Here is a 25459-nt window from a genome sequence, read left to right on the forward strand (position 1 = left end):
GCATGTGGAGGAGCGGAGACACAAACCCAGTTTCCCAGATTACGTGACTACTGCTCTTAACCACTACACCACACTGGCTCTAAAAGGGGAATGTCTATAAACTCTGCTGATATTTTGGGAACTTGTTAGCACAAGTTGGATAAGGATATAATTAGTCAATATATCCTCTCCTGCACCCCAGAACATTCCCACACAAACTGCCTTCATCTGCCCCAGATGCAACAAAACATGTCTCTCCTGTATTGGTCTCTACAGCCACAGCAGGCGTTGTAACTCTCCAACAATTTGACTTTGCCCCCAATGCAGCACTCTTCCATTGCGTGGCCAGGCAGAGACCCCCCCAACCCCAGGCAACCCCCAGGAGGAATAATGACTCATGACAACGTGCTATGGGATTAAAATTGGCCACAACTTTATTAAACTTTCAGATGTAGGGAGACCTTGGCTTAGGCATTGGGCGTTTATCCCTCCCAGTCCCCAGCCAGGGATCTAGGGCACAACAGGGTTAACCAATCTGTCTGGGGATTAGGCTGGCTCCGGAAGACGTCTGTTTAAGCAGAGAGCCCGGCCCCCATTTTGCTGCAACTCAGGGGGGAGCACTGACATCCTAATGGCCAGTGACTCCTCTCCACACAACCCCTTTAACGGGGAACCCCGGGATTGCCATCGCAGGTGGGGCATGAGGCACTGCTTCACGCACCCCCCCCCTTTAAGGAAGATAGACTAAAAGATTCTGCCCAAGGCCTGAAACCGCCAAAGTTGTGATGTTTTTGCTACAGGGAAGGCAAAACCTGCCAATGCAGGGAAATTCCTTCCCAGTCCCTCAACTGCAACCATCAATGACCGTAGCAGCGCCCACATATCTATAAAGAAGAGGTTAACCTGCAAAAGGAAGGCATAAACTGAGAGAGGGCAGGGTGGGAGAAGCTCTGGAGCCGACTGAGGACTCCCAGATAAGTCTACCCTCTATTGTGTGTGCAGGGCGGTCCTAACCCTATCTGGTCAACTCCCCTGGCAACATCTCCCCAGCTGGGATCAGTTAGGTGGAATCCTCTAGGAATCCAGCTTGGGGAAGTGAAGCCAGGCTGAACTGCCAGGGATCGTGTAGGATCAGGTGGCTGTGCGCAACCCCGCAAAGAGTGCCCCCTATTTTAGGTGGGGAGCGGTCATTGTCTCCTAAACAGATGGATGCCAGCAACCCTATACACCCAGAAAATGATGCCGCCCTGCAGGTGAGGGCTTCCAGCAGGTACCATCTTATCAGGCGGGCCATATGATAAAGGAATCAAGCTTTTACTGTTGTGGCAACTACCTTTGGAATTCCCTCCCCTTAAATGTTGGGCAAGTCCATGTTTGTTGTCTTTTCGGCACCTACTGAAGAAAAAGAAGTCTTTTAAGCTAAGATATTTCCCACGCTACATCTGTTTTGGAATTGTTTTTATGAAGTTTAAAATATATTTTAAAATTCCTTTGCACATCTGCACTTCATGCTGTTGGCACAAGTTGATGTTACTCCCATTAATTAAAGAGAGAGAAAACAATACATAAATCATGCTGGCGCTATTGGTGTTACCTGATTATATTGTTACAACAATAATAATTATTAGAGTTATATGATAATTTTATCACATATCGGTTTATTAAGATGAAAGGAATTGTGGGTTTCAACATAAAGAGCTTACCCCAAAACACATGAGCCTCCATTTGTAATTTCCTCAAAATATGCCAAAGAGATACCAGAACAGCTCGGTAACATGTAAAGGCAATCAAAGTGGAAGGTAAAGGTAAAGGTAAAGGTAAAGGTAAAGGGACCCCTGACCACTAGGTACAGTCATGACCAACTCTGGGGTTGCGGCGCTCATCTCGCTTTATTGGCCGGCGTACAGCTTCCAGGTCATGTGGCCAGCATGACTAAGCCGCTTCTGGCAAACCAGAGCAGTGCATGGAAACACCATTTAACTTCCCGCCAGAGCAGTACCTATTTATCTACTTGCACTTTGAAGTGCTTTTGAACTACTAGGTTGGCAGGAGCTGGGACCGAAAAACGGGAGCTCACCCTGTTGCGGGGATTCGAACCGCCGACCTTCTGATTGGCAAGTCCTAGGCTCTGTGGTTTAACCTGTGTCCCTTAAGTGGAAGGTAATTCTCTTATAATGGCAATGGCACCCAACTGAGAGGTGCCAGAATTGAGGTCCAGTGAGTTCCAGCTGAAAGAAGTCCTGAATAGCATGAACTACACAAGCAGAACTCATTTCTTGTATCTGGGCACAAAAAGTCCCACAAATGTGCAGTGAAATGTTAAGAATTACGCTGTTGTGTGGTGGTCCAAAATTAAAACAGAACTGAAGTGATTCCTATTCAGTACTTTGTAAAATAGGAGCAGCAACTGAAATCATATCCCAGGCAAAGAATAGAGCCCAATTTTTCTGAGAATTTTCTTTGTGGGGGCTCCCCAAACGGCTGGAGAATTTCAGTTCCCCCTGAGAACTTTTGGCAAAACATCAGCCACAGATAGTTAATGCAACCCAATATATTGCAATATTGTTGAAGGGAGTGATAAGCTTGTGCAACAACTTTGCATCTCTTAGCCCATTGCAACCTTCGTTCACCAGCATGAAATAACAACATTATTTCCCTTAACATTTACTGAACCTGAATTTGTAAGTGGAGGATTTTTCTGATAATTTTCTTCCTTTTCGCTCCCCAGCTGTTTCAGAATTGCATCTGCCCACCCTCTGCCCCTGAGAATGTTTGGCACAGTACCTCCTATTTTTTTGGCTTGCAAATAGGGTCGGGAGTTTGGGGGGGGGCATTTTTGCCCAGCCCTTGCTTAAACACCAAAGGGGGAAATCTATTGCTGTTCAGGCCCAGCTCTTTTTGTAAGCCACTCCCTCATATCCCAACCCATCTCCCCTTTTCACAACTCAATTGTTAAATGAGTTCGCAAGCCTAATAATAATAATAATAAATTTTATTTATATCCCGCCCTCCCCAGCCGAAGCCGGGCTCAGCCTAGAAGATGACCCAGCAGGCAAGGAAATAAAACTCCACTTTTCACATTTTCCCCCAGCAAGAAATTATCTGTGTGCCAGGCATCCTTTAGACAGATCTCCATGTATTCGTTGATATGCATCCCAAAAGAATCTCAAGGAAAAGCTACAAAGGCTTCAAAGGATCACAGAGACGCACATCTGGAGGCTTGCTGCTTTGCCAAGAAAAAGACTCTTTAGATGGCTGAAAACGCTCAGCGTTGCCTTGTGGGCATGACACCACTCGAGGCATCTGTTGATCCCACACTCCATGCACACGGGTGCTTAAGATTATTTAATTATCCAAAATAATACTACATCACAGGTGCTGTCAGATGAGAGTGTGGGGTGTTCACATAAAAAGCACATACTACGGAATCGCCATGCCTCTTTTCATTCTTAATGAAGTTCTTCAAAGCGAATGAGGGAAGGCAATTGGAAATACTGGAATGCAGAAGAGGTGATGGATTGACCCAGTGAATCAGTGCAGTTGTCCTTAGTTTGCCCTATGTTATATTGTGGTTCTGTTGCTTTGCACTCTCAGGCTTTGTAACCCTCCTCTTAAAAAGCAGGCTAAGTAGAAATAATCAAAAAACTCAATAATAAAACTGGAGTATTTTACATGGACACTAAGGTGCATCTTCCCAGTACTTTACTCCTGGACCCTGTTAGGCAGTTTAAGAAAAAACCCACATTGCAAGAAGATTGGGTTTTTTAACAGTAGCAACAGCTTGGGTCCATGGGTTTTTTAATAGTTGTTGTTTAGTCGTTTACCCCATGGACCAGAGCACACCAAGCACTCCTGTCATCCACTGCCTCCTGCAGTTTGGTCAAATTCATGTTAGTAGCTTCGAGAACACTGTCCAACCATCTCATCCTCTGTCGTCCCCTTCTTGTGCCCTCCGTCTTTCCCAACATCAGGGTCTTTTCCAGGGAGTCTTCTCTTCTCAAGAGGTGGCCAAATATTGGAGCCTCAGCTTCACAATCTGTCCTTCCAGTGAGCACTCAGGGCTAATTTCCTTAAGAATGGATAGGTTTGATCTTCTTGCAGTCCATGGGACTCTCAAGAGTCTCCTCCAGCACCATAATTCAAAAGCATCAATTCTTTGGCGATCAGCCTTCTTTATGGTCCAGCTTTTCCCCATGTTCAGCTGCTAAAATTAAGAAAACATGAAGGAAAATCAAGAATGACCTGATTTCCCGATTGTTTTTGGTGCAAAAGGGATGTGAGATCAGTTCTGGTACTGAAAGCAAAATCCTAGTGCACTCAGAGGTATTGTGTGTCTGCCCATTGTTCTATTTTGCACTTGGCTCCAGCTCAGGGCTTAGGAGAGGAGGAAAAGCAGATCATAGAATCATAGAATCATAGAGTTGGAAGAGACCACAAGGGCCATCGAGTCCAACCCCCTGCCAAGCAGGAAACACCATCAGAGCACTCCTGACATATGGTTGTCAAGCCTCTGCTTAAAGACCTCCAAAGTAGGAGACTCCACCACACTCCTTGGCAGCAAATTCCACTGTCGAACAGCTCTTAGTGTCAGGAAGTTCTTCCTAATGTTTAGGTGGAATCTTCTTTCTTGTAGTTTGGATCCATAGCTCCGTGTCCGCTTCTCTGGAGCAGCAGAAAACAACCTTTCTCCCTCCTCTATGTGACATCCTTTTATATATTTGAACATGGCTATCATATCACCCCTTAACCTCCTCTTCTCCAGGCTAAACATGCCCAGCTCCCTTAGCCGTTCCTCATAAGGCATTGTTTCCAGGCCTTGGACCATTTTGGTTGCCCTCCTCTGGACACGTTCCAGTTTGTCAGTGTCCTTCTTGAACTGTGGTGCCCAGAACTGGACACAGTACTCCAGGTAAGGTCTGACCAGAGCAGAATACAGTGGCACTATTACTTCCCTTGATCTAGATGCTATACTCCTATTGATGCAGCCCAGAATTGCATTGGCTTTTTTAGCTGCCGCGTCACACTGTTGGGTCATGTCAAGTTTGTGGTCAACCAAGACTCCTAGATCCTTTTCACATGTACTGCTCTCAAGCCGGGTGTCCCCCATCTTGTATTTGTGCCTCTCATTTTTTTTGCCCAAGTGCAATACTTTACATTTCTCCCTGTTAAAATTCATCTTGTTTGTTTTGGCCCAGTTCTCTAATCTGTCAAGGTCGTTTTGAAGTGTGATCCTGTCCTCTGGAGTGTTAGCCACCCCTCCCAGTTTGGTGTCATCTGCAAATTTGATCAGGATGCCCTTGAGTCCATCATCCAAGTCATTGATAAAGATGTTGAATAAGACCGGGCCCAAGACAGAACCCTGTGGCACCCCACTAGTCACTCTTCTCCAGGATGAAGAGGAACCATTGATGAGCCATAAAGCCTGAACTGGAAGCTATGATGTGCTGATGTTATTCCATCCAGCGCCAGTCCTACTGTTAGACAGTGTTAAACAGTTGCCTGAAGCAGCACATCAGGATGCCACTGAGTGGTTCAAATTGGCAGTTTATTATTTTACCATTTCCAGGTATCATTTAACATCATTTAAACGTTCTGTTCTAAGGACCGAAATGCCCCAGGCTGTTTCCTCGTCTGCTCTTTTCCTGTGGCTTTCCCCTTCTGTGCAACATTTTCTGTTTCTACTTACCCTTTGATGCTCAGCTAGAGAGCCCCTTTGCCCGGTGACCAGTTAATAAGGCTTTACATTACTTCTTATTTCTGTTCTCTTTCTGGAGCAAGGGTTTCAGGAGTTGTGATGGAGTTGCAATCAAGTTAATACAGAAAGACACCTGAAGGGAAAAACCAGGGCCTCTCTATCTGGAGGACAATTATCTTGGTGAAAGGCCATAATTGATTCCATCACCCTTTTTGGCCACCATCCACAACCTGTTTGATCTGGAGCAGTCCCTTTTACTTTACAAGGACTGTTACAAAGTGAATGAGTAGTGGATTGCAGCCCTCTCTTCCTACGTACATACGTACATACATGCATGCACTCTTCCCTGGTCTTCCCACAAGAACTTAGCGCCACATAGTAGAATTTCCAAAGACAAATTGTGGATAATCTCCTCACCCATGCCTCATTAACTTGGCTACACAGTTTTCTCCTTTTCTCCTCCTTCTTGTGGCTCTGGATTTGCTGCAAGAACCTGGCAGTGTGCAGTAAATGGTGATGTTCAGTGTATCTGAAGGCATAATGTAGCCATCGGAGGATATATAATCTGGGACAATGATTGTGAATGACAATGGGACAATGATTGTGAATCTACAAGAATCTACAATGTCGACACCCTTGGGTGCTGCTCAACAGGCCCTGGAGATTTGAAATCATTTAAAGCATCTAGGTCAGGCATAGGCAAATTTGGCCCTCCAGATGTTTTGGGACTACAACTCCCATGATCCCTAGCTAACAAGAACAGTGGTCAGGGATGATGGGAACTGTAGTCCTAAAACATCTGGAGGGCAGAGTTTGCCTATGCCTGATCTAGGTGTTCCTTATCACCTCTTTTCCCATCTGCTGCTCTCTCTCTGCATTGTTTATTCTGTTATCACCAGATTGGGCAATGCTTTCCTTTTGGGTGAAGTAGGCGTTGAGCAGTTCCACCTACTCTCTGTCACCCAATAGCATTTCTCCACCTTCTCACACAGAGGACCTACTACTTGCTTGTTCTTCTTGCTTCAAACATAGCCAAAGAAACATTTTAAACCTCTCTTGCAAGCCTTAGCTCATTCCAAGCTTTGACTCACCTGGCATAGAAAAAGTGACAGATCTCCTTGGAAAACGAGGTGAATTTCATTAGAACTGTCAGATGTTGCACTGGAGGTCTGCTATTCAATAGAGAAAATGCATTAAAAAAACTAACTAACTAAAACCTCCATTGGCCAATGACTTTGGGGCTATCCTAAACTTGGACCATCTATTGGAAAAATAAACTGATGAGTGCTATTCTTGTTGTCATTTTATTATTTACTTATTATATTCTGTCCTTCCTCTTCCCAAGCTCAGGGTGGCTGACAAGACAATTATGAAAATACAATGGAACAACAAAATACAGCCTCAGATACAAGGTTATGAAAAAGTGATAAAGCACAGTAATGTTATTCCATGTGCCAAAGGCCAGCTGAAATGAGTATGTTTAAGTTCTCACTTGAACAATATTGATGGGGGTAATGTAATCTCCATGGGGGAGGGAGCTCCACAGCTGAGGTGCCACCACTGAGATGGCCCTTCCATGTGTAGCAGCCTCCCAGGCCATCAAGGGCCTCTCCTACTGATCTCCAAACTCAGGCTGCCTGATGTTGGAGACATGAGGAGACGCTCCCTTAAGTACTTGAGCTGTTCTGGAGTAGAAATAGAGCTGTATTCAAATGAAGTAACAACTGAACACATACTCCTTCGTTGCTCTGTGTCCATGCTATTTAATTTTTTTCCCCCACAGAGAAATTGTTGCTAGAACACAATACAAATCAATATATTAAAATTGACATATTATCAGACTCTTGCAGTAAAAAGCATCAGGCGATTGTCTCAAGATTTCTTTCAAGGGGCCATTGGTAGTACGCATGCCTTAACAAACCATCAATTTAAATGATTTTTTGGGTGGGTGGGTGGGTGTGGAACAACACATAATAAGTGACAGATTTTTCAAATCAGATAAAGATGGGAACCAGATTATCTGTCTGTGGGTGATAGATTGCAGCAATAATAAATTCACTTTAAGACACTGGATCAATTTTTAATCAAGCCAAGAATTATTATTGCAGAGAGATAAAATGACCCATGAGAAGATGCCTTAATTTTCCACCAATCAAATTATAGCGCTTCTAAATAAGATGTAATGAGATCCATGGAATATCCAGGTTACACAGCCTACCTAATTACCCATGTACCCTGTCATGTAGAGATATAGTAGTGGTAAAGTGACCTCTGGATTCACCAAGATGAAAAGGTAATTAGTTTTTCCACAGGGCTGTAGTGAAAACAACAGCAATGACACATGTCATCTCCCTCCGCCAGCTCTTAGTCTCCAAGGTGTTTGTTCCTAATATATACAGGATATGACCTATTGAGTAATAAACTGCAATCATTAAGTAAAGCATATGTCTGACACTATCTCCAAACTGAGAATGCAAGGATTGCAAGGAAAACCAATCCAGCTGGATTCAACCTTAAAGTTTATCCTGCAGCCCACATTTGGTGATTCAGGCATTGGGTCAAATAACTTTGTCATTAACTGTGTCATCATGCCATGTGTATCGCTGCTAAAAACTTAAATGGGTGTTGTGACAGGCCCACCTTAGCCTTCCAGGTTTGAGTCCCCTCCCTCCACAAAAAAATGACTGTTTGAGTTACTAATCAGCAAGAGGATTATCAAATGTAATGAACCTGGCATAAACTGCCCATGATTGCTAAAGTTTGAGAGGCTCAATATAAACTGGCTTCCATTTTTAAATGCCAATATGTCCTTTGGAGAGCCTGGAAAGCTATAAGTGCTCTAGAAGGACAGACTACCTTGGGAAATGAAAAATTAGATACTCTTCCAGCAACCATTAATTTGCATTAGCATGGGCACCTGAAAAACTCTCATACGCTTGATTTCCTAGATTGGCTTTTCAGAAGCCCTGACTCTTGCTGTCACAAAATATTGGTTGGTGACATTAAATGTCAGTATTCCAGTTATTTTCTTCGGCCCTATAGTGGTGATCATAATGGTGATGATGGTTTAGTTGACTGCTACTTTTGTTATTTGGCTAGAAAGGTGTCCTTGAATCCAGCTTGGCAAATGGCCATTGACTCTTTGGAACCTAAAGCTAACACATACACTGGGAGGAATTCTTCATCCTGCTAAGGCAATCATCAGTCAGGTGAGCCATTTTGACTTGCCAGATGGAAGAAGCCGCCTCTCCTCCCCCCACATTCCAGGGGTTTTTCAACACACACCCCAACCAATGTTCTGGGTGTAGGGGGAAGAGGGAAGAGAGGAGAAGAACCTCATTGTGCAAGCAGAAGGCTACCCACTCTTTTCACAGAGCAGAGATTGTCAAAAATAGCTTTTTCAATGTTCTGTATTCCAAATGATTTGATTTCCTGATTGTTTATTAATTATACTCTAAATGACCTCTAGATTTGAATGTTCTTTGGCTACCTAGCCTTTAAACACCCAGTTATGCTTTAGAATACTTTGAAACAGATCTTTTGAGAGAAACTGATGCCTTTCCAAATATCTAGAGGCCAATAAAATAATCAAGTGCCCCATTTTTTGAGAAATGGGCTTCCTACTGTTCCTGTGAGTGTATCAGTTTGATCAGAGAAATATCTGAGGATGCAATGCTAGAAGGTTGGAATTTTAAAAGAGGAGGCAGTAACCTGGCTCCACATCTCCTCATTTCCCCACGCTATCAATTAGAGTAGATCCATTAAACAGTGATATCCTCAGTCTGAGAGATTAGCAGCCAGGTATTTTCTGTTCCCCTCTCTCTTTGTCCAGCCATGAGGGCAGTTGTGCCCTGTGCTCCCACCAGCTCTGGCACAGAAGCTGGTTATACTCTAAGTCTTTTGCCTGCATAGTTTTTACTGCTACTGTTCCTGTGATCCAAGTAAGTAAATCTTATTTTTCAACTTATTTCCCAGATTGTTAACTGATTCTTTAAGAGGGGTAGGAAAGGGAAAGCAAACTTAGCTGGACTTACTCAAAACAAGGTTTTACAGCCCAATTCCTATGCTTTTAATTCTACTGATGGGTGAGATTTTGATCTGTTCATCCCACACATGTGGGCACATGGGGGGATGAATTTCAATTAATATATCCTCTCCTACCCATTAAAATGCACCCCACACTCAAAACCTTTTGGTACATGTCCTAGGCCTGAAGCAAGATCTACCAATTAGGACCTATTTGTCATCTGACCATCATTTGGCCAATGCCATTTTGAGACGGAACCCTACTTTTCTTCTAGAAAAAAACGGTGCTGGCACTCACCATGAAGCTGTTACAGGAAGTGCCACACTTTTAACCAGGACTTTTTTTCTAGGAAAGAAAGGTGCCAGGAGTGCATACTTTTGAGTAGTCCCATTTACCGCCATTGGTAAATGAGCGCACAAAGTCGAAAGTCCTTTAGTGAAACAGTAGGTATACATTTCGGCAATACCTAGGTGTATATGTATTTTGTTTTTCTAGCTTGATCAAAATTATTTATTGTTTCATAAAGGTAGATAGTTAAGAGCTTAGGCGGCTTCAGCGGCGGGTGCCTGGCGCCCCCCAGAATTCAGCGCCCGGGTGCCCCGAACCCCTTGACAGCCCTGCCATCAACCCTATGAAGCAGTGCCTTGCCCAAGGCCACCAGGGAAATGAGTTCCATGACTGAGCAGGCTTTCCCAACATCCAAGCCAAGCACTCCAGCCCAACAATATTATGGCTCCACAAGTGGAGGGCAAGGATTACAATACTTGCAACCACCCAAAGGAAACTCTGACTACATTTGTCTTCACGTGAAGACAAGACTTTACAACTTGGATTTTAGAGAGATTCTTTCATGCATCTATGATTTTAAATTTATGATTGCCAGCTCTTTTGTATTTCAATGGAATTTCTAGAATCACCACAAAGAGCATACAATAACAGGATTTATAGTGGATCGGAATACTCCGTAAAATGCCACGGAAAAGCAAACAAAGAACATGTGATACATGAAATAGCTTTGAAGCCAATTTTGAATGTTCATGCCATAAACCCCAATAAAGCACTTTAATAATAATAATAATAATAATAATAATAATAATAATAATAATTCTACCCCGTCCATCTGGCTAGGTTTCCCCAGCCACTCTGGACAGTTTTCAACAGAACATTAAAAACATAATAAAACATCAAACATTAAAAACTTCCCTAAACAGGGCTGCCAGATGTCTTCTAAAAGTCGGATAGTTGTTTATTTCCTTGACATCTTATGGGAGGGCATTCCACAGGGTGGGTGCCACTACCAAGAAGGCCCTCTGCCTGGTTTCCTGTAACCTCACTTCTCGCAGTGAGGGAACTGCCAGAAGGCCCTCAGTGCTGGACCTCAGTGTCCAGGCTGAACAATGCGGGTAGAGACGCTCCTTCAGGTATACTGGGCTGATGCCATTTAGGGCTTTAAAGGTAAGCACTAACACTTTGAATTGTGCTCGGAAACGTACTGGGAGCCAGTGTAGGTCTTTCAGGACCAGTGTTATATGGTCTCAATGGCTGCTCCCAGTCACCAGTCTAGCTGCCACATTCTGGATTAGTTGTAGTTTCCAGGTCACCTTCAAAGGTAGCCCCACGTAGAGCACGTCGCAGTAGTTCAAGCGGGAGATAACTAGAGCATGCACCACTCTGGTGAGACAGTCAGGCAGGTAGACTGGCAGGTGAGACTGGCAGACAGGGTCTCAGCCTGCGTACTACATGGAACTGGTAAACAGCTGCCCTGAACACAGAATTGACCTGCGCTTCCACAGACAGCTGTGAGTCCAAAATGACTCCCAGGCTGCACACCTGCTCCTTCAGTGGCACAGTTGTCCCATTCAGGGAGTTCCCCACATCCTCCCACCCCTGTTCCCAAAAAACTGTACTTCTGTCTTGTCAGGATTCAACCTCAATCTGTTAGCAGCCATCCATCCTCCAACTGCCTCCAGGCACTCAGACAGGACCTTCACCACCTTCACTGGTTCTGAGTTAAAAGAGAGGTAGAGTGTGGTACCATCTGCATACTTTTGCCGTTTTTCCATCACTTAATTGTCCATTAATGGATTTTCTGGTAGTGGCAGGCTGGGGGAATCAGTGTTTATCAGTTAGCAAATCTTATGATGTATGACGCATACAATTCAATATTTAAAAGTATGACACTTTAGTTTCCATATCATTCTGTAGAAAAATTTGTGGTTCTGCAGATCTACATGATTCCGATTCCAATCACCAAGATCATTAGGGAGCCTTTAGCAAAATCCTGAAAAAGGAAAACGGCAGAGACCATTTGTTCTGCATCCAGGCTCTCTCCTTTGGGCATCGTTGCCACTTAGCAACACAATGACAGACATAATTGGCTCACACAAAGAAAGTCACCATAAAATTAATGAACTACAACAATTCATCCGTCTGCTGCTCATTCTTTGCTAATTTATTAATAACAATTACCCAAAAATGGCATGGATTATAATTCCATTTTTCTTCTTAACCTTAAGAACAGTGTCCATAATAGGCTTCAAAAAGTGATCTCATACTGTTTCAATCAGATAGATGGTTTATTACTTGTAATGTGTCAGTGGCCAAATGACCATAAAAACTAACTATTCCTGGTGACTAAAATGGCTTCTCTTGGAATATGAACACACACACACACACACACACACACATTGTATGACAGCTGCTCTTGTAACTTTCTTAGATCACATAATTTCATTATAGAGATCTGCTGTACAGTCTTTTTATGATTTTCAGTGCCACATGCTCATGTGTCTTCATCTGTCTTCTCCATCAATATTTGGGCAGGGCAGGGGAAGTATCTATTTCTGGTGGGATACAAACAAATATATTCACTTCCCTGATAATCAATCCACTGCGAAATTGTTTATTTCAGCTGGCATATTATTGATCCTAATAAAAAGGATGCTATTGAATTAGAACAGACAGACAGGCACACATGTGCAAAACCACAACAAAACTGAATGCTCAAAGAACGTCCACACTTGTGGTTGTCTACAAAATCAACATTCAGGAATCATCCACATTTCCACTTGTCCCATGCCTAGAAGGCATGGGTCTGAGTGATTTCCTGCTTGTCCTGCCCTTTCTAGGCACAGGTTTGGGCTGTTTTGCATTTGCTTTCTCCTGGAAAACACACTCTTTACTGCTGAATCAGAACAAACAACAATTGCGGAAAACCGGTTTCCCCAGGGGAAGGCAGCAGGGCAAACGGAGCTGTGGAAGAGCCCTCAGTGAGTAAATCCAAAATATTCAAATAGTTTCTCCCTAACCATTGTAATCCCATTTTTTTCCGGATCACCACCACCCAGTTTTCACTGGTGTCCATTTTGGGGGTGTTAAATGGGATGGCGGCTGCGGTTTGGCAGGCAGACAGAAGTGTGATAGAAGTGATTTGGGCATACATTCCTTGCACAGTCCTTGCCCTGAAAACAAATGCCTCAAATGTCCCTTCCACAATTTAACTGCATGAAAGGAGTCCATGTAATTAAGGGGGGGCATGTTGCTGGTCCTGCCCACAAGGTCATGAGGGTTTTCTTCCCCCCACTATATCCCACCCCACCCACTGCAATATGTATTGCCAATAAACTTCCAATTCATTGCAAGATGCAAAGCCCCATTCTGGGCTTACAACTGGGGTGGGGGGAGTCACATTGCAGGCCCCTTGCTCTCATGTTAGGATTGGGTTCACACTGACTGTCCATCAAAAAATGCCAGCTTAACCTGTAGTTTGTGGACCTCAGAGCTACTGTACAGCTTCTAAATTCAAGGGTCCCATTTTGAACTGCCATGGTTAATGGTCAGAGCTACTCTTTTCAGACATACCTATGATAGTGGCTCCAGAATCACCCTTGAGAAAGAGGTTTTATACTTGAAGCACACTGGGCCTTTGAGATGTCTGCCCCCACTCCCTGCTCCTCGGTTGTGTTCCTATATTTGATTTCCATCCTTCCGTTGACCATATAGAGGCCAGGAAAGAGAGATGGTCAGAGTAGGGCCCCACAGTTGTATTTGGCAACCAACACACATATTTAATTCCTTGCGATGTTTCAATGAGAACTTGTAACTTACATAAAAAAGTAAGAACAATACATCATTTTGTTTGAATAATGGAGATGTTATGCCAAGATAAATGGCTTTTGCATTAAATAAGAAATATAAGCCCTTACTTCCACTTCTGCAATATTTCCAATAATACTGTATCTCTGTCTAATTAGGACATTCATTAAAAGTAAGTAAAGTTAATTTAAAGGGAGATTTCCAACAGTGTTCCATTAGATTTCCCGGTAAATTAACACTTTAAATCTCTAATGGATGTCTTCAAAAGAAAGTGTTATTAACAAAATATGTGATAATTAACATAATTAAAGCTGTTGAAGGTGGAGATTTTTTTTTTAAAAAAATGTGGCACATGTTGTTTTAAGAATATGCAAAAAGGAGTGAAATAAAAATCCCACCTTCATTTTTTCACAATGTAGTTATGTGTAAATATTGTATAGAATTCCTTAAAGACCAGTTGAGGGTTCCTGTAATTTGGTCCCATAAACTTAGAAGAAAGTATCAAAAAGCATTTTTGTGTGCGTGGCATTTCTTTTGCAACTTTAAATTCAAACTCCACTATTTTCACTCCCCAAATCCATCCTTCTTTAAAGCCCAGAGGTTCCAGACTATTTTCATTTATGCTGTCCTCTTTAGATATTTAATTAATTTGCGCCCGAGTTCTCAGTATCCTCAGTCCATAGAACCATCCTTCGTTTGGCCCAAGAGTACAGAATACATATTCACACTCTCAGAAGCCAGAGAGCTTACCATATTTAACAAGAAGCATCTCTGACAGTAATTGGAGATGCATATCAAGGTACATAAATGAGAACGTACTCCAGTGGCCACAGGAATCCTGCAAACACTAACATCAGAGAGCAAATTTTAACATAACGCCTCTATGGAGATGAATTTTCAATAAACAAACAAGTTGAAGAAAAGCTCACTTTTGTCTTGCACTATTCCCATTGAAGAAAAATGAATATTCCGTTTCATATACTCTGTACAGCTGTGCCGGCCTCATTATTTACTTCTCTCTCTCTTGTCACATGTGCAGAAACGATAGTGGGATAAACTCTCTCTTCCTTGGTGCCAGCACTTAATGCAAATCGCAGCCGTCATTAAATGTGCAAGACTGCTATATGTGAGTGAACTAAAATAACCTCTTCCTGCTCTTCGCAAAATAAAAACAGGCTACCTATATTTGTTAAACTGTTATAGGAGAGATAAAGCTCATACAGGACACGAGCAACATTTAACAAAGAGTGGTCTAGATGGTCAAGGATATCAGATCCTCCATGTTTAATTTAAATATTTGCCTCTTCCTTAATAAGAAGTCAGATCAGAAAGAATACTCTGAACATTTCTTCATCACAGTGCATGTATTAATTATTCCTTAAGTGCAAGGAGGCAATCTGGGGGTGGATGAGGGCAAACAAGCTGAGACTGAATACAGACAAGATGGAGGAATTGTGGATATGGAAAGTGACTACTCTGGATGCAGATTTACAGCAGAGCACAGATGGGGTTGCGTTCCCCCGAAGGATCGAATACACAGCTTGGGAGTGCTCCTGGACTCAGCACTAACTGCAGAAGCTTAGGTGATGCTCATGACCAATAGGACTTTTTACCAGTTTAGGTAGGCTTGCTAACTGCAGCCCTTTCTTGGAAGGTCTGGCCTCCTATCAGTTGTCCAGTGATGTCTAGGCTGGATTTGGAAACTTCAGTGGGTGCAGAATTCAGGAAGCCAGGCAGTAAGTTCATGTGACACCTATACTGCACTAGCTTCATGGCTGGCCAGTGCATTTTTAGCCCGATTCAACATGCTGTTTTTATCCTTTACAGCTGCCAAAGGTTTGGATCCTTCACCCATATCAACGATGCATACCTCAAGGTCAGCAGTGGAGGTCCTTCTCACCTCTAAGCAGGCATGAGGGAGAAGATCTTTCCTGCAGTGGTCCCATGTTTCTGGAATACTTTTCCAGCTGGGATCTGGCATGCCCCAACAATTCTGGATACCTCTGGGGATTTGTCTGGGTTTAGTGGCTTTCACCTGAGTTCTGTATTTGTTTCACTTGGATTCCCTCACACCGAACCCTGAATAGCATCTACTGTTGTTGCTGTTGCAGCTTCTGTTATCATCCCTATATTGCTTCCATGCCATAATGGCTTCTAAGTAGTTTGCAAGCATAAAACCAATTTTTAAATACATGTATAATCAAACAATCAAACAAATTCAATAAAAAATTGCTATTCTGTATGATTACCTCTGCTGGCAGAGAGATGGGGAAATGTGTCCCTGTTAATTCTCCTGAGCTCTCAGCAGCTTTTGATACCATTGGCCATGGTATTCTTTTGGACTGACTGCCTGAGTTGGGGGTGGGAGGCGCTGCTTTGTGGTACTTCTGGTCCTAATTGGTTGGTTGTCTCCACAAGGTGATGCTTGGAGTGCTGTTTGACCCCATGGCACCTTCAATGTGGGGTCCTTGGAGTTTGATCTTATCCCCTACCTATTTAACATCTACAGCAAATAGCTGAGTGGGGTCATCCAGAGTTTTGGACTATGTTGTCAGCAATATGCTGATGATATACAGTTCTACTTCCCCTTTATGTGATGTAGTGGTGTAGTAGATGTGGTGTAGTGGTTAAGAGCAGTGGACTCGTAATCTGGTGAACCAGGTTCGATTCCCTGCTCCTCCACATGCAGCTGCTGGGTGACCTTGGGTTACTCACACTTCTCTGAAGTCTCTCAGCCTCACTCACCTCACAGAGTGTTTGTCGTGGGGGAGGAAGGGAAAGGAGATTGTTAGCCCCTTTGAGACTCCAGTAGAGGCGGTCCTGTAGATATGAGGGTCCTAGGCTGTATAGGGCTTTAAAGGTTAAAACCAGCACCTTAAACCTAGCAATCATTAGATGGCTTGTGGTGAATAATATACCACTGAGATATCTCAGTGGCCTTTAAGAACCATTAGGCATAGTCAGTGGCAAGCAAAATGCAGAAGAATAGGAATACATGGTGGGGAAAAAATGGAAAGGGTAATGAGAAAGCTTAGAAATCTGCTTCAAATTAAGGACATTCTTGACAACCAGGGACACTCAAATGGTGTGATGAATTCATCCACCAGGCATAAGGGACAAATTAACATCGCTATTTAGGATTGGTTCACCCATGCATATAACACAATGTGATTTCCCATTTCTTGATTGCTCAGCACTTGATGGGTTTTAAGTTAAACGTGTGGGCTGACTCTGCTGGAAAAGATTCATCCTGATAGGCTGGAAGGAGGATGAACACAGGTCCACACACTGCGGCTGGCCATAGTATCCATCCATTGGCTTGTATCTCATATAGCCTTAGTACATGTCCCAATCAGTGCCTCTTTCGCCAGGAACCAGGGTTCATCCACACTTCTGCTTGTCTCACCGCTTCCACCCGTGCCCAGAGAAACCCACTCGTAATGGTTTAATCATAGCAAACATTAACCAGGTTTTCCATAGACAAGTGTTGGCTCCAATTCAGTGGTAAAGAGCATGTTTTCCTGGGGGAAGGCAGCAGGGCAAATGGAAAACTGAACAAAAAGGTCTGCCCCTCTCCTCTCCCCCCCCCCCTCCTTGTGTGCTGTTCTGGGGCCTCGCACAGCATCTCCCCAAGCCAACTGGGGGAGGAGGAAGGGGGAGTCTTAAAGTGCTAGTGGGACTTCTTCTTGTTCTATCTCCCACTAGCACATCTACTCTCTTGAATCCAGCCTCTAATTTTACTGCCACTGGTTTTACCCATGCTGCTATTAATGTTTGTTTTATTACGTGTAGGATGCAATGTGATGGCAAACCCTCTCTCCTTGGGGGTGACCATTTGGGTCCACTCCTAGTTACTCTCTTCTATTTTTATTTTATTTTATTTCAAATCACTGCAGGGTTTCCTGCCCCCTCCCATCTTCTACTTTCTTCTTTTCCTGGGCTGTTTGCCCTAATGATGTACATGCGAGTTGTGCAAACCGGCCACTTGGAGGAAACTGCCAGAGACTGATATTTTCTGAACTGGTGGCTTCAGGATCCATCTGACTTGATGTCAAGAAAAGGGAACTGCTTTGAATGTGGGGACCTTCATATTAATATTGGAAGCACAGTACTGTTGCTCCAAAATATTTGAAGAGAATAATATGACCCTCGGGGTCCCTTCCAACTTTATGATTCTATGAAGTAACTGGTGTTTTGTTTTTTAAAAAAAAATAAAAATCTGCATCTGCATTGTTTTGTTAAAAAAAAAAAAACAACATGATTCTGTGTCTACTTAGCTATTAATCCAGGGAAGCAGAAAAAGAAGTGGTTAGACCCACACACGCTACGCTGAATCACAAACCTTCAAAACAATTTGCCATGCCAGACAGTGGGGGCTGCTGCTTTTTGTAGTATATCTAACCCAATACAGAAATTGTGAACCAGGTCTTTCAACTTCAGCAAGAGTTTCCACGCTGGCCCCTATCCAATGCTGGAAGAGAAGTGTGCATGGCCTCTTGTCATTTCCCCATAACCATAGACTGCACTGCCTTTCAGATTCCTTTACCTCTCCTCCTGCCGTAAATTATATTGGTATTTGCAAAGAAGCCAAATGCTAATTAAAATGACAAATGCTATAGAAACCTGAGTGTGAGCTCAGGCTGAAGCATGCAAATTGTGAACATACATGAAAAACAGGCACACTATGTAAATTGTATTAATTAGAATAATTTACACCGCAGAACTTGAATTGAATTTTCTCAGTAAATTGCACTTCCTTGGTGCAGTAATAATTAAAGAGTATGACAAAGTCATGGCTCCTCCTCTAAAATCTATGCTGCATATAGTACAATTCTTTATATCTGTGCACAATGTTTGATTTTAATGCCCTCCCCCAACCAGACAGCACTGCCCCTGGAAATTCTCACCACTCAGAGAAATGAGGAGCATGTGGAACTATGCACCAGTGTCCGGAACCAACTTGGAGTGCAAGGACTTTAGTACCAGATCACCATGCTCTTATCCTCAGGTGGATGAGGAACGGCACGCACAATTACAGGATTTTCCTTATCAATCCAATAGTCAGACAAACCTAGACAGCATCTTAAAAAGTAGAGACATCACCTTGCCAACAAAGGTCCATATAGTAAAAGCTATGGTTTTCCCAGTAGTGATATATGGAAGTGAGAGCTGGACCATAAAGAAGGCGGATCGCCGAAGAATTGATGCTTTTGAATTATGGTGCTGGAGGAGACTCTTGAGAGTCCCATGGACTGCAAGAAGATCAGACCTCTCCATTCTGAAGGAAATCAGCCCTGAGTGCTCACTGGAAGGACAGATCCTGAAGCTGAGGCTCCAATACTTTGGCCACCTCATGAGAAGAGAAGACTCCCTGGAAAAGACCCTGATGTTGGGGAAGATGGAGGGCACAAGGAGAAGGGGGCGACAGAGGATGAGATGGTTGGATAGTGTTCTCGAAGCTACCAGCATGAGTTTGACCAAACTGCGGGAGGCAGTGGAAGACAGAAGTGCCTGGTGTGCTCTGGTCCAGGGGGTCACGAAGAGTCGGAAACGACTAAACAACAACAGCAATTGTGCAACGAGTAAAATGCAATTGATCAGCTGTATTCCAGAGAAGTAGGGGTGGATTTGGCTCTCCCCAACATCCTTCCCTGCTGCACAGCTGATCAGAAGGATTTTAGATTTTTAGAAACATCCCCCCCAAAACAAGTTACTTTGTATCAAGAATATGTTTTAGCAAAACATTTCAATTCTTTTGCAGGCTTTGAAATACAGAATTTGAATCCCATGCACTGACTCTGGACTAGGGATGCTCACATGAGATCTCACGGGAACTCAGATTGCCCTGTGAGATCATGTGAGAGCATCCTAGAGCCTTCTGGAGCCAGCATGTGGAGCAGGCTTTACCTGGCGAGCGAGGTGGAGAGCTTAAAAGCTCTTTTCTCACCAGGTAACCCCAAGTGGACTCAGTGCAAAAAGAGCTTTTTAGTTTTCCATCTAAAAAGGGATGAGGGGTGTGTGGGTGTGTGGGTGTGGGTGTATCGACCCTATTCCTATTATTGTAATTTGTTTTAAACTGCAGATGACCACAATGCCTGGAGACAGTCAGGCCATGTATCCCAGCAGTGACCACAGGAGACGTGACTGCAGAGAGGACCACAGAGAGAAGAAACGCCATGGTGCATGTCTCTCCCACATTGGTCTCTTCAGCAGGCACTGTAGAATGATAAAAGCATAGAACCGTAGAGTTGGCATAGACCACAAGCATTATCTAGTTCAACCCCTTCAATGCAAGAGCGGCGAGCTTTTGCTCGAGTGGCGGTTAGGCACTGGTATTGCTCTGTAGATGGAAGAGGGGAGGTTACGCCATCACCTGAGGGGTAGTTCAGTAAAGGATTCCAGGGCGTGGCCCTGTCCGAAGCCTAAGGAGGTGGATGTTAGGATATTTCCGTTCCACCTTAAAAAAGGGACAGGCTGTTGTGAGTCACAGCCTGCGTATTTCGTGCTCACAGGAAGTATCTGTTTTGTATATAGCTTTTGTTCTCTCTCTGTCGCCTTGACACGCAGGCAGGCAGTCATGTTTTTTATTTGTTCTGACCAACGCTGAATAAAGCTGTAAATATGCTGCTCTCCTGGGTGAATCTTTTGTTGTGCGAACTCTGCGAAAAGGGCGTGCATGAGTCCTGGAATGTGGACTGCTATTTCTGAGGCTCGTGTCACTAATTGACTGATACTGTTTCCACGGGAGACCGAGAGACGACGTGGAGGCACCATGGCCTATGTCTCCCTGGCAGTATCCCAACAACAGGTTATGGGCCCAGATTCACAGCACTTACAGGAGAGTAAGACTGCGAAAGACTGAGAGAGGTATGTGGGGAAAAGTCAAGACTTTTCATTGCTGCGGCAGAGTCTTTGAAGTCCGGCAGGCTAATTAGCCTGGGAGACGAGCCAGAGGCCTCAGTGAGGGCCTAAGGCATGCCTCTTAGCAGTGACCCCGAGGGAGTTCCTAGTTGATGTGCATCAGCAGGACTCCCCCTACTGGTGGTTAACCCTTCCCAGACTTCTAGCGGACGGGCTGAAGTCGGGTATAGTTGGCTAGGACCAATGCCTACGCCAATACTGCTCATCACCTGTAACCAATAAAAGTTGTGCCCTTATTGAGCCCATTAACCTTAATGATTGTGTCATGTGTCATTATTTCCACTGGGGGGGACTCGCTATGCAAAGCCATTTCCACCCTTCAGAGGAGGTGGAGTTGTGGGCTTCATGGTCCCACCATGCGCATGGTGGCTGGAACCCAGCCCCCGCACGACTGGGCCACGTCACCTCCTGGTCAGCCAATCGGCTGGCTCTGGGGGTGTGGCCTGCCTTATTTAAAGCAGGACACGGCCGGGGATCTCCCTCTTTGCCGCTTACCAGCTGTTCCTGCTTTTCCCACCCTCCCACCCTATAAGGTTTTCGTTCTTTGACCTTGCGGACCACAGAGAGAAGAAACGCCATGGTGTATGTCTCTCCTATATCGGTCTCTGCAGCAGGCACTGTGGAATAATAAAAGCATAGAACCATAGAGTTGGAATGGACCACATTGCAGTTGAACCCCCTGCAATTCAGGAATCTTTCACCCAAAGTGGCGCTCAAATCAACAGCCCTGAGATCAAGAGTCTCATTCTCTACCAGCTGAGCTATCCCAGTAGTCCAACAGTTTGACTTCACCCCCAGAGATACACTCCTGCTATGTCTCCCAAAATAGACAGATGAAACCCATGTTATGAAATTAGTCAGAAATGCAATCGGTAAGTCAATAAATCAAGAGTGGTGGGTTTTGTGTTGCAAAATTTCATTGTGCTGTATTTCAGCAAAGAGAGATGCAAAGATCTGCATTTTCCCAGATCTGCGTTTTCGTTCATTGAAATCTGAATGAAAAAAGTTCACAGGTCAACTGCCTAACCACAGAGTGGAACTACAAAATGGTTACTTCCAGGGGTAAGTAAGAAGAGGCTTCGCATTCCTGCTGAACACTCCACTGGTTAATAGCCTAATTCAATAAAGCAATTGGTTATAGTAGGAAGCTCAATACAATTAAGATTATAACACTAACAATGAACCCATTTAAATGAAGCTCTGGATGCAATGCAAAGCATTAAAAACTAATATTCATTAAAATAGTTTTTGCACTATTTATACTGAGCACATGGAAAGCATTAATAATTCAGATGTGTATAATGATGTTAAAAACGATGTTCCTCTTTACCCCATTTGTTCAGCAGTGCATTTTAATGCATAACCCTGGAAATTATATATGGAAGCAACCCCAAAATGATGCAAAAAATCTGTGCTTTAACAGAAATTCATTTCCAATGAACAGAGCTGGCATCAGGGGTTTGCCATACTTGGACACCTGCTGAGAACCACATCACACTGCCAACCCCAGGAGCATCCTGACCTCATTTCTCCCTCTCCCTCCACCTCCTCTTCCTCCTCACTGTCACTCCCTGTTCACCTGCCCTGAGTGGCAGTGGCTTCATGGCGACCATAACAACCTTGGAGCTGTCTCAGTGTATTAGCAGCCCAACATATTCTGCAGGACACAGGTATTTTCAAGTGAATGGGAGCCTTGAAGAGCTGAAGTTGGGGCAGGTGTCCTCTGTAACCCCATCGTCAACCACTTCTCAGTGACGCTTAGACTGGGAGTTGCTGTTTCGCTCTGCAAGAGTGGTGGGCTGATTAAAACTGTCAGGCAAACGTGTGGAATCTGATGGATTCCTAAACACTCCCGGTGAGTTTCCTGTCAGCTTGGCTGGCACTCAAATCAAAGCACTGATCAGACTGTAGAATGCAGAGGAGCCAACCCCTGGGGGCTTTCCGGGCTTCGGCCCCCACAATAAAATATTTGAGGGGGTGGGCCCCCACAAAGCTGATGGGCATTCCTATTCAAATGGTGTGTGTGCACTGCATTGTATGATTGATTGTGCAGGGAAGAGCTTACCTGGGCCTCCACAATATTTTATTCAAGTTGGCACCCCTGATAGAATGGGTGAGAAGTACATACCCCTCAACTGTCCTGGTTAAACTGAGACATCCTTTTTTTGCGCCAGAGCACAGCAGCCATTTGGGGCACCACAACCTCACCTTGAAAATGCACTTTCCTCTGGGCCACAAACTCACGCAGGCCACATGACTTGCGCAGCAGCACATCCCCGGCTTTTAGCCTTGGTGCGTTGGAGGGTATGACATGATCACTCCCAAATGTTCTCTTCTGCACTGCAAGAGATGAAATGGGTGATACTAGAAAGTCGATGGTACTAAGAACATAAGAAGAATCTGTTGCATCAGGCCAGTGGCCCGTTTAGTAGAGCACTGATAACCTTTATCCTCCATAATGGTGGTCATCACTGCTTCTTGCTCAAGATAGTTATGGAGTGAAAGCTCGCTACCATCCCTTGGACCCTGGGCAGCCAGGTTAGATCAAAAGCCAGTAAGTTGTCATATGAACAGTAGAATATTTGTAGAAAATACTTTGTAAAAACTTGTGAAACTAATATTCATGTGAGTTGGTGCATGTGGCCTAGTACGAGGTCAAAAATAGCACACCCAGTTCTGCAAATAGATCTGCTTGCTATCAGTATAATGGGTGGTGTGCGTTGTTGCACTAAGTGGAGTACAGTGGTACCTCGGGTTAAGTACTTAATTCATTCCGGAGGTCTGTTCTTAACCTGAAACTGTTCTTAACCTGAAGCACCACTTTAGCTAATGGGGCCTCCTGCTGCTGCCGCACCGCCGGATCACGATTTCTGTTCTCATCCTGAAGCAAAGTTCTTAACCCGAGGTACTATTTCTGGGTTAGCGGAGTCTGTAACCTGAAGCGTATGTAACCTGAAGCATATGTAACCCGAGGTACCACTGTATGTGTTCGGGGAATGAGGTTCACTTGTGCAACAGGACTCTCCCACCTAACCCCATGTGCACCCACCATGTTCCCACTAAACCCTCTTCTGGGGTTTCCTTAACCTCCCAGAGCAGATTTAGGTGGTGCAGGAAGAGGAATGGGGAGGATGAAATGGGAGAAGCTCCAGGAGCAGACTTCATTTAGCGCATGCCACAACTTAGTTGAATCCTGGCCTCTTTTTTAATTCTTAGAAGAAACTTCCATGTTACAGTGGTGCCCTGCAAGACGAATGCCTCGCAAGACAGAAAACTCGCTAGACGAAAGAGTTTTCCGTTTTGGAGGTGCTTCGCAAAACGAATTTCCTAAGGGCTTGCTTCGCAAGACGACAATGTCTTGCGAGTTCCTGCTGGTTTCCCCCCCCCCCCTTTTTCTAAGCCGCTAAGCCGCTTATCAGCTGATCCGATCAGCAGATAAGCCGCTAAAAGCCACTAATAGCGCTAATCCGCTAATCCGTCAATGGGCTTGCTTGGCAAGACGAAAAAACCACTAGACGAAGAGAATCACAGAACGGATTCTTTTCGTCTTGCGAGGCACCACTGTATTTTTATAACAATTATAGTCTGCAAATCGGTTTGCAGAACTGTTTTAAATAATACGCAGTAATATTTTTAGAACTGTACTAAAAGCAGGAAGAGGAGAAATCAAGATAAGGCAGAAACTAAACAGATTCGCAGCATGCTACTCAGAAAGAGGTCTAATTCAATGGTTCTAATTCAAAGGACATGTGCATACGATGACAGACTAGGAGCAAATCTAACTTGAACGCAGCAGGACCTATAACTGAATAAAGTGTGATTAGCCTTGCAGTACACACAGATGAAATCACAATCTTACCTGCTCAGCAGTCTTCTTGGTTCTAAAACAGAGCTTTCCAGATTTTTCACATTAGTGACACACTTTTTAGACATGCATCATTTCATGACACAATAATTCAGTTTTACATCATTTTGTGACACAGTAATTCAGTTTTACTAGCAAACTACAGGTTAAACTAACCCCTTTCCAGCCCCGGAAGGAGCGTGGGGAGCATACGTGCAACACACCTACACACTGCAGCCGACACACTAACATGTCGCAATGCACAGTTTGGAAAGCTCTGTTCTAAAAAAAAGGCTGGCAACTTTTTTTCTCTAGTCTTAAACAAGCATTTTAAAAGACATATGTCACAGCTGTGTAGGAAAGGACCCCTCAGAGCTATAGCACCCTGAGAGAAATGGCTGTGCCATGGGGGGTAAGTCAATAACTCAACAACTTAATAAATGAGGATGGGAGGAATAAAATGTCTTTCCAAAGGGTCATATTATGCCACAGAGGCAGCTTTTCCTACTATTTTGTCTATATTGCCTTCCTTCAAGTCTCTCTTTCGGTGTGGACAAGGCTAAACTACTTTTGGTTTTACAGTCCTACAAGTAGCAACACAATTCAAAAGCTACAATTCATGGAAAAACAAACTAGTTCCTTGGGTCAACTCCTGCCTGGATTCTATCTCCTCTTCTGAATAGCGCTCCCAGTGTAATCTGTTACAATGGCATTTTTGCTAATAGGGTTAGAATTGGGTGCCAGATATGCTCGGTGAATTATTATTCAAATATTCTTCTAAAGAATGCATGTTGTTGCCAAGGTATGGTAATTCATAGCAATTTTATTTAATTACACCCGGTTGTTGCTCAATCCTTTCCAGAAATGTGAGGATGCCACAAGTTGTCTGTTATTCTGT

General features: G+C 43.9%; 2 long non-coding RNA genes across 3 annotated transcripts in view; one reads left to right on the forward strand and one right to left on the reverse strand.

Annotated features, from left to right (window-relative positions):
* The window catches only part of LOC309528859, a 414370-nt gene that overhangs the window by 2013 nt on the left and 386898 nt on the right, over nt 1-25459 (forward strand). The gene's annotated exons all lie outside the window — the stretch shown is intronic.
* On the reverse strand, nt 730-24810 carry LOC309528864. Of its 2 annotated transcripts, XR_014217935.1 has the most exons (4): nt 24577-24810; nt 22926-23057; nt 6766-6846; nt 730-1374 (listed from the first exon to the last, which is right to left on the reverse strand). It is a non-coding gene; the product is annotated as an uncharacterized lncRNA (long non-coding RNA). The 2 variants fall into 2 exon arrangements; XR_014217934.1 differs by lacking the exon at nt 6766-6846.

Source organism: Podarcis vaucheri (assembly GCF_965113315.1).
Source record: "Podarcis vaucheri genome assembly, chromosome: 3".
NCBI classification, from domain to species: Eukaryota; Metazoa; Chordata; class Lepidosauria; order Squamata; family Lacertidae; genus Podarcis; species Podarcis vaucheri.